This window comes from Schistocerca serialis, chromosome 10 (assembly GCF_023864345.2).
Source record: "Schistocerca serialis cubense isolate TAMUIC-IGC-003099 chromosome 10, iqSchSeri2.2, whole genome shotgun sequence".
Lineage (NCBI taxonomy): Eukaryota > Metazoa > Arthropoda > Insecta > Orthoptera > Acrididae > Schistocerca > Schistocerca serialis.
The window spans coordinates 214,794,883-214,807,830 of NC_064647.1; positions in this window are offsets into that span (position 1 = coordinate 214,794,883).

Below are 12,948 nucleotides of genomic sequence, written 5' to 3' on the forward strand. Positions count from 1 at the left end.
TTACACAGCATTTAAGTACTATATGTATGGAGTATTACAGAACATTATTCATAAGTCATCTCATTACAGTCATCATTGGCATAGCATTTATGCATAAGTCATCTAATAACAGTAATTATTGGCATAGCATTTCTGCATAAGTCATCTTATTACAGTAATCATTGGAATCATAAGTCATCTCACTACAGTAATTATTGGCACTCATTGGCCAGTTACAAAGCATTTTTAATGCGTTATTCAGAAGTCATCATTCAAAACAAGAGTTAACTATTGGTGTAGCATTTATGCGTAAGTCATCATATTACAGTAATCATTGGCATCATAAGTCATCTCATTACAGTAATTACTGGCATAGCATTTATGCATAAGTCATCTCGTTACAGTAATCATTGGCATAGCATTTATAGAGTATAACAATATATTATTTACAAAAATTATTGGCACAGCATTTATGGAATGTAACAGAACATTATTAATAAGTCATCTCATTACAGTAATTATTGGCATAGCGTTTATCCATAAGTCATCTCATTACAGTAATTATTACAGAACATTATTCATAAGTCATCTCATTACAGTAATTACTATCATCATGCCATCTCATTACAGTAATCATTGGCATTCAGTTATGCATAAGTCATCTCATTACAGTAATCATCAGTATTATTCAGAAGTCATCATTCAAAACAAGAGTTATTGCGTGTAGCATCAAGCTGCTGGTGACTATATATATGATATCATGCAAGTGACATAAGACATATTTAAAATGTAAGACATTGTAACTGTTACTCAAGATCTATAGTCCAATAATACATAGATATAATGGATTCAATATATCAGAGAAATTTGCATTATATTTAGGACTAGAAATATATCTTAAACTGGTAGCATTATTTAGTTGTATACTGGTAATAGTTGGGACTGGTAATATTTTTTTTTTTTTTGTGCTAGCAACGCATTGTGTTCGGATCGATAATTAATTGCTGGGGCATGAAAATATTTGCTTTTGACTTATTGCTGGAGATAAGGATTAACAATGTCATTCATCATGAGTCAGCTGTAGCAAGGTATGAAACAAGTGGAGTGTATGTGATCACATTCATAAATGGTAGACACAACTGGGTACTAAATGCAAGTATTAGAACAGGTTTAATAACTAACTGCTTATAGCATATTAATATCATGAAAAGCTTCTCCTGTAAAAAATTGAAAATGGATTGTTGACCTGAAAGAAGAAATGTATATTATACTGATTAGTAGTAAACTTCGAATTATCATGTAATGAAACGTGTACTCAATATGTATGTACTGTAGCTGTCTTTTCCAAAACATTCAGTCATTATACTATGCAACATAAGACATACTGTCAAAAGGAACTGCAACAAATACTTAAATAACTACATAGAATTTCTCAACTAACATAAAATATATAAACTCCATCATTATCATCATCTGCAAAGAAAAACTTCATTATTCATATTACCATAACTTCATAATTATCACCATCTGCAAAGAAAAACACTATTTTCATATTACCATGTACTTCATATTACTATTCATCATCATTTATTATCATCTGCAAAAAATAGGCTCTCCATTATTCATATTCATATTACCACTTACTTCATACAACTATTCATTATCATTCATTACTTCATAGAGTATAGAGTTTCTTACTTCTGGCAAATTTCATCACTAATATTAACATGTGTAGTTCTGTCTGACAGCCTACATCAATCGCCTCGTATTCTGAAAGAAAAATAATTAGCCAAGACTGCTATCATATGAAGTGTATAGTATATTCTTGTTAATGCTGATCCATTTACTCTTCATGACAAGTTATTGCATTTTCTTTCGTTCAATCCTAAGGTGAAATCCCCTTTTCATAGTAAACCACTGTGGTTTCTTTAATTTATTTCTTTTACATGTCATTGCTTTCTGAAAATGATGAATATGGATTGATATCTTGCATTTAAATCATATACCCATTAAATGAACACTTGTTTCTATTGATATAGCTAAGCACACAGCATAGCATGACAGAAAACATATTAGGTCAAAAACATTGACAGTTTTCAAGTGCAAAAATGTACACAGAGTATCATAATGTAGTAGCAAAAAATGTAGAATAGTCAATATATAGAGATATCATAAGGAAAAATGTCAAAGTCAACTGATGTTTGTTGCATCTTAAAGTTTTCATGGTGAATACAGAGAAAAATTCTACTTTCGATAAGAAAATCATCATATATACATAAAAATGGAAAATGTGCACTGTCTGATATATAACGACAAGAAAAGCGACTTGCTAACCTTACCTTGCCGGGAATTTTGCCAAGAAAAAAATATGATCATCATCAGTAAGTGATCATATAAATATCTGGAAATGGCATTACAGTGTGATAAATCATAAAGTATGTTCACTCAATAAAGGGTTTAATATTGGAGATATGGTGATTGCCCTTGCTTTTTCTGGTTCTCAAAGTTTCGACATGTACTACATTGGGGTGAGGAATGCTGCGTATTCTATATGGAACTGCGTATAGAAGCTCAAACTTACTGCATCTACTCTTTCCTCTGTTGGATAAATAGTGTGTGTGTACTAATAACTTCTGTCTTATGTGAAAGTCACGGCGTGAACAAACCTGTTTTTGCTGTCTTCTCTGGCGCTCTGCGGCACGTTTGATGTTGTTGAGTGCAATGTCAATTATTTCATGGTGGCGTAGTCGACGAGATGTAGGAAAAGATACTAATTCTTTAATTTTGTTAGGTGGTTCAACATTTTTCAATATAACAGTCAGAGATATCATAGTAGATTCATTTGGTATAGAGATAATTACATCCTGGAATGAGAGTATGTGTACGTCCCAATCAATATGTTTTTTATGGCAGTATATTCTACATAGTTTACCAATTTCTTTCATCAGTCGTTCAGAAGGGTTCGAAGAAGCATGATACCTGGATATATAGATCGGAGAAATGTTTCTAGCTCGTAACATGCGTGTCCATAACGCAGATCGAAATTGTGGTCCATTGTCGGAAATTACTTTCAATACATGCCCTACATGAAGTAAAAAATGTTTTACAAATGCATTCGAAATAGATTTAGCAGTAGCTTTGCGCAACGGAGTGAAGGTAACAAATTTCAAAGGGAAATCAACGGTGACAAAGATATAGCAAAACCCTCTATTAGTTCTGGGAATCTGTCCAAAAATGTCTACAGCGGCCATGTGTCTCAATTTAACGGGTAGAATGGGATGTAACGGAGGAATATGTGAAGTCGTGTCTGATTTAGCTTTCTGGAAGATTTTACATGACGCTAAAATTCGTCGAATACGTGTCTCCATGTTCGCAAAATAACAGTTCTGTCATTTTCTGGCACCGTAATGTGTGTAACTTAAATGAGTATACCAAATTAATTTATTAACAAGTTCGTCAGGAACACATAATAACCAGTTGTTGCTGTCAGGGTGAGAGCGGCGAAACAGAATGTTCTTGCGTGCAGTATAATGGTTTCTAATGGTAACGTTATTCCTATCTTGCCAAAGGTGTTTAATTTCTTTCCATACGTTGTCTTTGCTCTGCTCTTGTGCTATGTCTCGTAATTATGACGAAATGAAATTTTCGAACGCAACTTGTTGAATATACATGACGCTAAAATTTGCTTGGCAGAAGTTGGATCCGATGTCTTGCTGATTGTTGCTGAGGGAACGGTATAGTGCATCTGCTACAACATTTTGTGTACCGGGAATGTGAACAATTTTAAAATTAAATTCCTGTAAATAAAGTTTCCATCTGCTTAATCTGTCAGGTGCAAATTTAGCGGAAAGTAAAAACTGTATAGCTCTATGGTCTGTGTAAACGGTACTATGTATTCCATAAAGAAAATGCCTAAATCTGGTAAATGCCCATACATCACATAATGTTTCAAGTTCTGTAACAGAATAATTGCGTTCAGCATGTGACAGGATGCGACTTGCAATGGCGATGTTTTTAATTACTGTATTACCGTCTTCTTCAATTTCCTGAAAAATGTGTACGCCTAGAGCTGTGTTAGAACTGTCGGTGGCAATGGAAAGATATCTGGTAGGATCAGGGTGTGATAAAAGTGGTGCGTTCAACAAAGCTTGTTTTAGATTGACAAATTCAGACTGTGCTTGGCTATCCCACGACCAAATTGCGTTTTTACCCGTCAACTGACATAATCTAGGGATGTCTAAAGCAGAGTAATGAATAAATTTACGGAAAAAGTTAATTAAACCCAAAAAGCTGCGTAGTTGTGTCTTCGTCGTGGGAACAGTAATGTCACGTAAAGCTTGAAGTTTTTCCGGGTCAGGCGCAATGCCTTCTGCTGAAATTACATGTCCAAGAAATGTTATGGAAGTTTTGCCAAAGTGTGATTTGCTAAGATTAACTGTGAGTCCTTGTGCACGAAAAGTTTGCAACAGTTGTTCAAGAATCAGATTGTGTTCAGACCAATCAGCTTCTGCGATAAGGATGTCGTCTACATACGTTGTGATTCTGTCTTTGAGTTCTGTCGGGAGTATAGTATTTAAACCGCGAATAAATGCTGCTGAAGAAATTGTTAATCCGAACGGTAATTTGCAAAATTGATAACAATCACCAAAACAGAGAAAGGCTGTGTACTTTCTGCAGTTCGGATGGAGCTGAATTTGCCAAAATCCCGATTTCAAATCTAATGTGGAATAAACAGCAGTACCATGAAATTTCTGAAGAAGTTCTTCTAGTGTCTGTGACCGATCTGTTTCGTTAGTAATAATGTCGTTGACATGACGCGAATCAAGTACGAGGCGAAGTGAGCCATCCTTTTTCTTAACAATATGGAGCGGGTTTATGTACGGAGTAACTGCCGGTTCAATAATACCTTGGTCAAGCATAGCTTGTAATTCTTTCTTAACTTATTCTCTGTGAATATACGGAATAGGATAATGTTTGGCTTTAAACGTGTCATGCTGTTTAACTTGAAATTCATACATGAAACCGGACATAGTACCAGGGATATTGTCAAAAACCGGAGCTTGCTGTAAAAGAATTTTGCGTAGCTCTGTACGTTCGTCGTCTGTATTTGCACTGCTTTGTGTAACTTTATCAGAAATCATTTGCATAACGTCATAATCAGCTTCGTCTGGTGTATTATAATTGTGTACGTACGTATCTGTGAACAATGTGGAATGACAGTCCGTGATACGCGATGTAGAAATGACCTCTGTTCGATTAATTGCCTGTTCATCTGCAGATAAAGCGTGCTGAAATTCTAATGCTAGTTGCACATTCTCATCCTTTAACATTAAATAGGTATTTTGAAAGTCAATAATTGCGTCATGTAGTACCAGAAAATTCGTACCTAAAATAACGTCTGTTGTCCATAAGGGAACAATCCTAAAATTTGAGTGGAACGTATGACCTGCAATGCAAAATGATAACTGTGTCTGTAGTTTTACATCTTCTCCTCTACTAGATACTGCTCCTTTTACTTTAGTTTTGCCTAATGGTAACATAGGATAAATATTCTCTTTGTTACATTCGTTGAAAGTTTCTTCATTTATAACTGACATAGGTGATCCAGAATCGATTACTGCTGAAAATGTGGATAAACCAATCTTCACTTCAATGACAGGGTGGGAAATGGTTTTTTGAATAACTGGTTTTTCATGCAAAAGTGTGTCTCGGATGTCGTCAAAAGTAATAACATTTTCGTGAACAAGAGTCTGAGTATCAAAAGCATTGCTTACGTTGCTGGAAGATTCAATCTGTACCGTATGTAGTCAAATTCTATCTGACGTGCAGTTATTTGCGGGAGGATGCTGTGGCATTTCGACTATTTGTACTGTTCTGTTATTTCTTCCTGACGTATTAGGTTCGGGATGATACCGACTGACTGGTTCATTCATGATAATCTGTTGTTGCAGATGATTCTGCTGCTGGTAAGACCTACTGTTATTAAATGTACGCTGAAATCTGTGTCCATTACTTTTACGTCTGTCATGATAGTCATTGCCATACGGCGTGTTGCGATAGGAGTTGAAACGATGTGTTTTCTGTACGTACTGATTTCCTTGTTGCGGTGCGTTACTATTTGGTATAGCCGACGCTATACGTGTAGGCGGCGAAACATTAAAGCTTGGTTGATCTTGCACATTACATTGTTGGTTAGGTATGCTAACCGGCTGGTTTTGTTGCTGTTGTGGGGAAAAACCTCTATTGTTACCAAAATGTGTTTCCTGTTGCTGATAATTTTGACGATACTGACAATTAAAATTTTGTCTGTAATTAAAGTTCTGGTGGTTGTCGTTCCTGGAGCGTCTATTACCTTTGCTATTGAAATAGCGTGGCTCATCGTAATTACTGTATGTTGGTTGGCCTTGGTTATGATGTGAAGAATTATTCTTTATGAAGGAATAATCTGATTGCTGAACTTCCAAAAGCTGTAACAGATCTCTAAATGCCGAAATATTTTCTTTCTGCTGTCCTGTTAAAAGCGATACTATTAACGATCGTGGCAATTTAGAAATACATAATTGGATAAGTGCAGATTCACTGTATGGTATTGGTTTTGTTGTACCATGTGTTCAAAAATTTGCGTGACAGTGGGAAAATTTGAGTTTTTCATAATTCGGTAAGCTAATTAATTGATCCTTGATTCCGCGCTGTGTCGTCTTCGACCAATACGCTGGCAGAAAAGCATTCTGAAATTCTTCTACCGAGTAGCATTGTCTCGCGATCGGTCTCATATGAGTGGCCGGTTCGCCTTACAAAAACCTGCAAATAAATTCAAGTTTGTGTGTTACGGGCCAAGTTGGTGGAAAAGCAAAGCTAAATTGTTGTATCCAATCCAAAGGGTGAATCTGTGTTCTGTCATTTTTAAATACCTTAAATTTCCTAACAGATAGAAAGTGCTTGTAATCAAAACTATCGTCTCTGAAAGTCTGAACAGGTTCAGGATTGTATGATAATCTGTTTGTCTGTGACTGTTCAGAATCTAAGTCACATACTCTGTGTAAATTACCTAAGCTATACTGGCTGTGTAAGTGTGACAAATGTTCAGAATGTGGCATATGCGGTGACGTGTTAGAGGCTGAAAAATTTTTCATTTCTGTCACTCCTTGCTGTAAAGATGACAATTTTCTACGCAATGTATTGTTGGACGAACATATCTCACTGATTGTCTGCTGCAAATTTTGGAATTCGGGTGTTTGATTAAACGAAACTGGTGAAGTATCGTCTGATTTGATGTCATTGTTATTTTCGATAACGTCAATACGACTGGCCAATTCATCAAATTTTTCAGTCGGAGCTTTTACGTGATCGTTGTTTTTAGTGTCACAAACATTAATTCGTTTTTGTATTTTACGTGTGGTTTCATTGAATTACTTAACGTCTGCTTTGATGGCATCAGGATCCTGTATTAATTCTAATTGTTCAAGTCTGTTGGTCACTGTCTGAAAGGCTAATGTGTTTGCGTCTGTTTTTGTTTTAAGATCGGAGATTTCATCATGCAAATCGGTGTTCTACTGTTTGATTTTGTCTCATACTGAATATTGTTGTCTACGTATGTTTTTGCCTTCGTAAACATTTTACGCTTATCTTCCTGTCTCTGTGCAGTAATTCTTTCCATGACTTGTTTCTTTACTTTGTTCTGTTCCTGTATGAATTTACGGTAACGCGTTTCACTGTTTTGTAGGTGGTGGTTAAAACGTTCGTCAATTAGGCTGTTTTGTTGTTCAAATTTCTTGTCGACTTTCGCATCCAGCGTGTGTGAAAGTTCTGCTGACATTAATTTAAACTCGTAGCGTAACTGTGTTGCGTTTTCAGATCACTGTTTAGCGACTGCACTAATTTCATCTCTAAGTAATTTAGTTGTGGCAGCATGTGTATTACGTATCTCTTCACTATTATTCCTGGCACAGGCCTTAATTTCCTCACGTACTTGTTTTTTAGTTTCATTACATTGCTCCGCTACGGCTGTAATCTGTTCACTAAGTTGTTTGTTCTGTTCATTAAGTTGTTTGAAATTGTTGTCTTGCTTATCATTCGACTGTTTGAGATTTTCATTAAGTTGTTTCATCGATTCATTAAGGTTGTCCTGTTTTTCATTTAACTGTTTGAAATTTTCATTAAGTTGTAGCAATACTGCTATAACTTGATTCACGCCAAAATTAGCTGCTGTATTCTCTGTGCTGTGTGATGCTGTATCTGCATGTGTCATGTTTTGTGTAACCATTTGGTCATTGTCTGACTCGCGAAAAGGTTTGCCAATCGTACGTGCACTGTTGGTCACTACACCGGAATCAAATAAATCTGACGTATTTTGTGTATATTGTTCACCTTCGTTAGAAACAATTATCTGTTCGCTACGTAAATTTTGCAAATCAGGCGTGTCAAGCTGGGCAGCGTTCATTGTAACGGAACGTGCCGCGTCATCAATTGTCGTTAAATTTAGTGTGAACGTAATTGAATTAGTTTGTCCATCATTAGGATTAAAATCATTACTAGTGGTCGGCACGCACTGATTGTCTGTAACTGGAGGATTATCATTATGACACTGAGTGTCGCTAGTATTATCAGACAAATTATTCAAGTCGGCTTTTTCACTCATTACGGATCGCGATGTACTGTTGGCAGTTTTTCGTGGCATTTTCACAAGTCAAAGTTAAGCACAAAATCAAAGACAAAGCAAAAATCGAACAAATGCAATTACAACAAAGAGCAATAAATTGTCGATGATCTGTGAAAGAAAGAGTGACAAATTAGTAAATGCGTTGCGCCAGATGCAAACTACGTTTAATATTAGGTAAATAAGAGCAGATATATAACTGACTACTTCTCAGAAATTCACAAAAAATACGATCCTGGCCGGTTGTCGCCAAGTGTAACATCCTAACAGTAAAATAATATTATATATCATTCAGATTTAGTGTAACCTCACAATAAAAAAATAATGATATAGCATTCACATTTAGCATAACCTCCCAACAGTAAAATTTCGTAACCTACCAATAATACAATGTGACTAACCTCTCAATTAAATTACGACTCACTTAAAACCTTTCAATAATTGACTATTAATTTAAACTGGTAAATTTGGACGTCAGCAGTGCTGCGTCATGGCCCTGAAAATTCATTCTGAATAAATTGAAAAATCTTACCTCAATTAGGTCGCCGGATAACGCGTATATATCTGCTCCTATAAGAATATTTTCTGGCGCAGCTCAGTGCAGTGCTGGCCGACAGATTTGTCATGTATAAGAAGAAACAACTGATTTTTCCTTTCAACAATCTGGATGACCAAGGATTGGAGATACTAGTAAATTCTTTAAATTTAAATGAATGATTGTTAAAAGCTACTTTTAAGAGATTTTTTTTAAACATTTACATGGGACTTGATATAACAATGCTACATATGTGCGAGGCTGCTTCTACCTTATACTACAACGCTCAGACTCCGCCATTGCTCCACCACGACCGGCCTAGTCAACACGATACACCAGACAGATCGCTAGCAACAACTTACTCCTGCTGCTCCACAGTTCCTACTGCAGTCAACTCTGCTCTCTTGTCTGAGATTCTCTTATAGCTTACATATCGCAGGCAGCGCGAGAGCAATCCATCGAAATTACATCTGCTCGAGCGCGCTAGTAACAAATTCTTTGATCATGGACCTCTTACAATATCTTTTGCTAAAATCAGAAAAGGAGGTGTCTGTTTATCTGATTTTTCATTTAACGTTATTTTAGAACGTATGTGGGACAGAAGCTGCATGGGACAACGGGGGCCATTATATGACGCTCGTTTTTTGTTGTAGGTGGGATCGCGTCAGAGATACGAAGGTCTTTTTTTTTTTAATTGGGATGCTATAGTTTCTTATTTCCTAATAGCGGCTATCGAGACGAATCCAATGATGTGTAACAGTAAGGTCTTTGAAGGTCAACGAAGGCCTAAAGGTGGCATGAACGTCCATTTACAGAAGGTGTTCTAAGTGATGACTATTGGTATGAATGCAGTGCTGCAATCTTCTTACATGGATTGAGTGGTGTTCCTTATCACATCTGTACTTACCGAAGCACATGCCCTGACAATTCCCTCACGTATATCGTGCAAATAGTAAGTGCTGTGGCGTAGCAAGACAGCCACGCCACGGAAGTAGCCGAAAGGCACGCGTTTAGTTCACGCAGGCAAGAGATAGGTCTGTAACAGGATACGTAATGAATGCTATAAAGAAAAGTACGTAGCTTCTGGAATACTTAACTTTAATCCATCCTTGGTACATCGCTATTGACGAAATAAGTGAGACTCCATAGATGCATGCAATGTTACTAATGGCGCCTTGCTAGGTCGTAGCCATTGACTTAGCTGAAGGCTATTCTAACTATTGGCTCGGCTAATGAGCAATGCTTCGTCCATGTAGTCGCTAGCAAAGTCGTCCGTACAACTGGGGCGAGTGCTAGTCCGTATCTCGAGACCTGCCTTGTGGTGGCGCTCGGTCTGCGATCACACCGTGGCGACACGCGGGTCCGACATGTACTAATGGACCGCGGCCGATTTAAAACTACCACCTACCAAGTGTGGTGTCTGGCGGTGACACCACAGTAAGTATTCGCCGAATACGGCGTATCCACCTAACATGACATTGACATGTAAACTCCACTCGACGGTTACGCTATGCAACACTAATAAAACCGGTAAGACTAGTATTGTCTAATCAAGCGAATGTGAATGATGTATTCCTTCGAAGAACAAGTAGACATACTTCTTCTTTATGGAGAATGCCAACGAAATTCAGTGAGAGCTAGAGACTTATACGCTGAAAGATATCCTCAACATACTCATCCTACACGTCGTACATTTAAATATGTGTATGATCAATTGAGAACAACTGGGTCTTTAAGGCATCGGAAACATATCCAGCAAATCCGGCAAAGGAAAGTTACTAAGGAGGAAGCGGAAATTGGTACCCTTGCCACTGTGGTTCGAGATCCTTGTGTTAGTTCGCATGAAATCACAAGCGAATCTGGCATGAGCCAGAGTAGTGTTGTTCGTGTTCTGCATCGCCATAAATATCATCATTTGCATATCAGTCTCCACCAAGAATTAAATGGTGCGGATTGTATGCGTTGCATTGAATTCTGCCGATGAACTCAACTTTAGGTACAGAGGGATGACACATTTATTAGTTTTATTGTATTTACTGACGAGGCTACACTCACGAACCATGGAAATGTTGATTTGCATAACATGCATTATGGAGCAACTGAAAATCCGTGTTGGCTGCGCAAGTTGCACACCAAAAACCTTGGTCGGTGAATGTATGGTGTTGGATTCTGGATGACAGAATTACAGGCCCCTATTTCATCGAAGGAAATCTTAATGATAGGAAGTACACCACATTCCTGCAAGATGATGGAGAGGTTTGTATAGGCGCACGATAGAATGGTCTTCAGCACCCACTTAAAAACAAATTAAGATTGGTGTCAAGAAAATACCCAGAACGTTAAGATGAAACGTAAAACACAGGTAACAAAGGTTGGAAAACTAAGTGCGTATCCACACCGAAGCAAGGGACGAAGTATAGCGTCAGCAGTTACTGGAAGAAATACCTTTAGGAAAAATAAACAAGGTGTGGTATCAACACGATGGTCGTCCGGCACTTTTTTTCGCTGATGGCTAGAAATGAGTTGCAGCAGAAATTCCCAAATCGTTGGATTGGACGCGTAGGAGATGTGTCGTGGCCGGCTCGTTCGCCGGACTTGATGCGTCTATATTTGTTCTTGCGAAGATTCCTAAAAGACATTGTTCATAAAAACGTTCCAACTACACTTGAAGATAAGCGGGAGAGAATCGTCAGAGCATGTACTTCGATAAGTGCCGATGTGATAAGGAATACCACCCAATCCAATATATGGAGATTGCAGCACTCCAGTGATACCAATGGTCATCACTTCGAATACCTTCTGTAACTGGAAGTTCATGCTATATTTGTGACTTTCATTAACCTTCAAAGACCTTACCCTTACACATAAGGATTCGTCTCGATAGCCGCTATCAGAAAATAAGTACCAAACTACAGTATCCGATTAAAAAAAAAACAAAGTTAACATTCATATCTCTGGAGCGACCCCACCTAGCAACAAAAAAAACCAGCATCATATTATGGCCCCCGTTGTCCCATACTACCTTTGTCCCACAAACTTTTCAGCTCCTGTCATACTTTCGGATTTATTCTTGGTGGTCACAGTTAGTGATATATATGTGTGTGTGTGTTAAAAGGAAAATACCCAGTATATACATGTATAAAGAAAGTGAGATTTCTCCCTAATGGTACTCGTGCGTTGATTGCTACTGGCCCTGTTCTCTCTTTCCCTGCGTTAGTTAAAATTTCGTTAGTCATATACGAACTCCTTTTCTCTTACATTAAATGTTTAGGATAAATTCGCCTTTCCACCACTACACATCATATAGCTGTTCACCCTGCTGAACGTCGTTTCATTATCTAGAAATGCAATATGAGTCCCCAGATGATGTTTTCAATTGTCTGTCCCTCTGCTGCAATATTCCGCTTCGAGATCGCCATTTTCTAAAACCGTTTTGTACCTCCAGTAAGAGCGCGTCAGCTACTTTCTTCGGCTGTTATTAATTATTGATGTATATATTTTATAGACATAATTTATCAGACTTATTGCTTTGAAATTTTCACCAATATTTTTCATTTCGTTTTTACAGTGTGGCTTTATTTATGTTGCTCGCTAAGAGACTTGTATCATTATAATTTCCAGTATTCATTTAATAAATGCAGCATTATCAGTTCTAATAGTAGTACTCCACTTTTGATAAGTCCTGTAGTAATATTATTGGGTCCGGCTGCTTTCTGTCCTTTATAAACTTCAGTGATTCTTGTATTGCCTCCGATCCTTCGTTAAAATCCTTGCACTG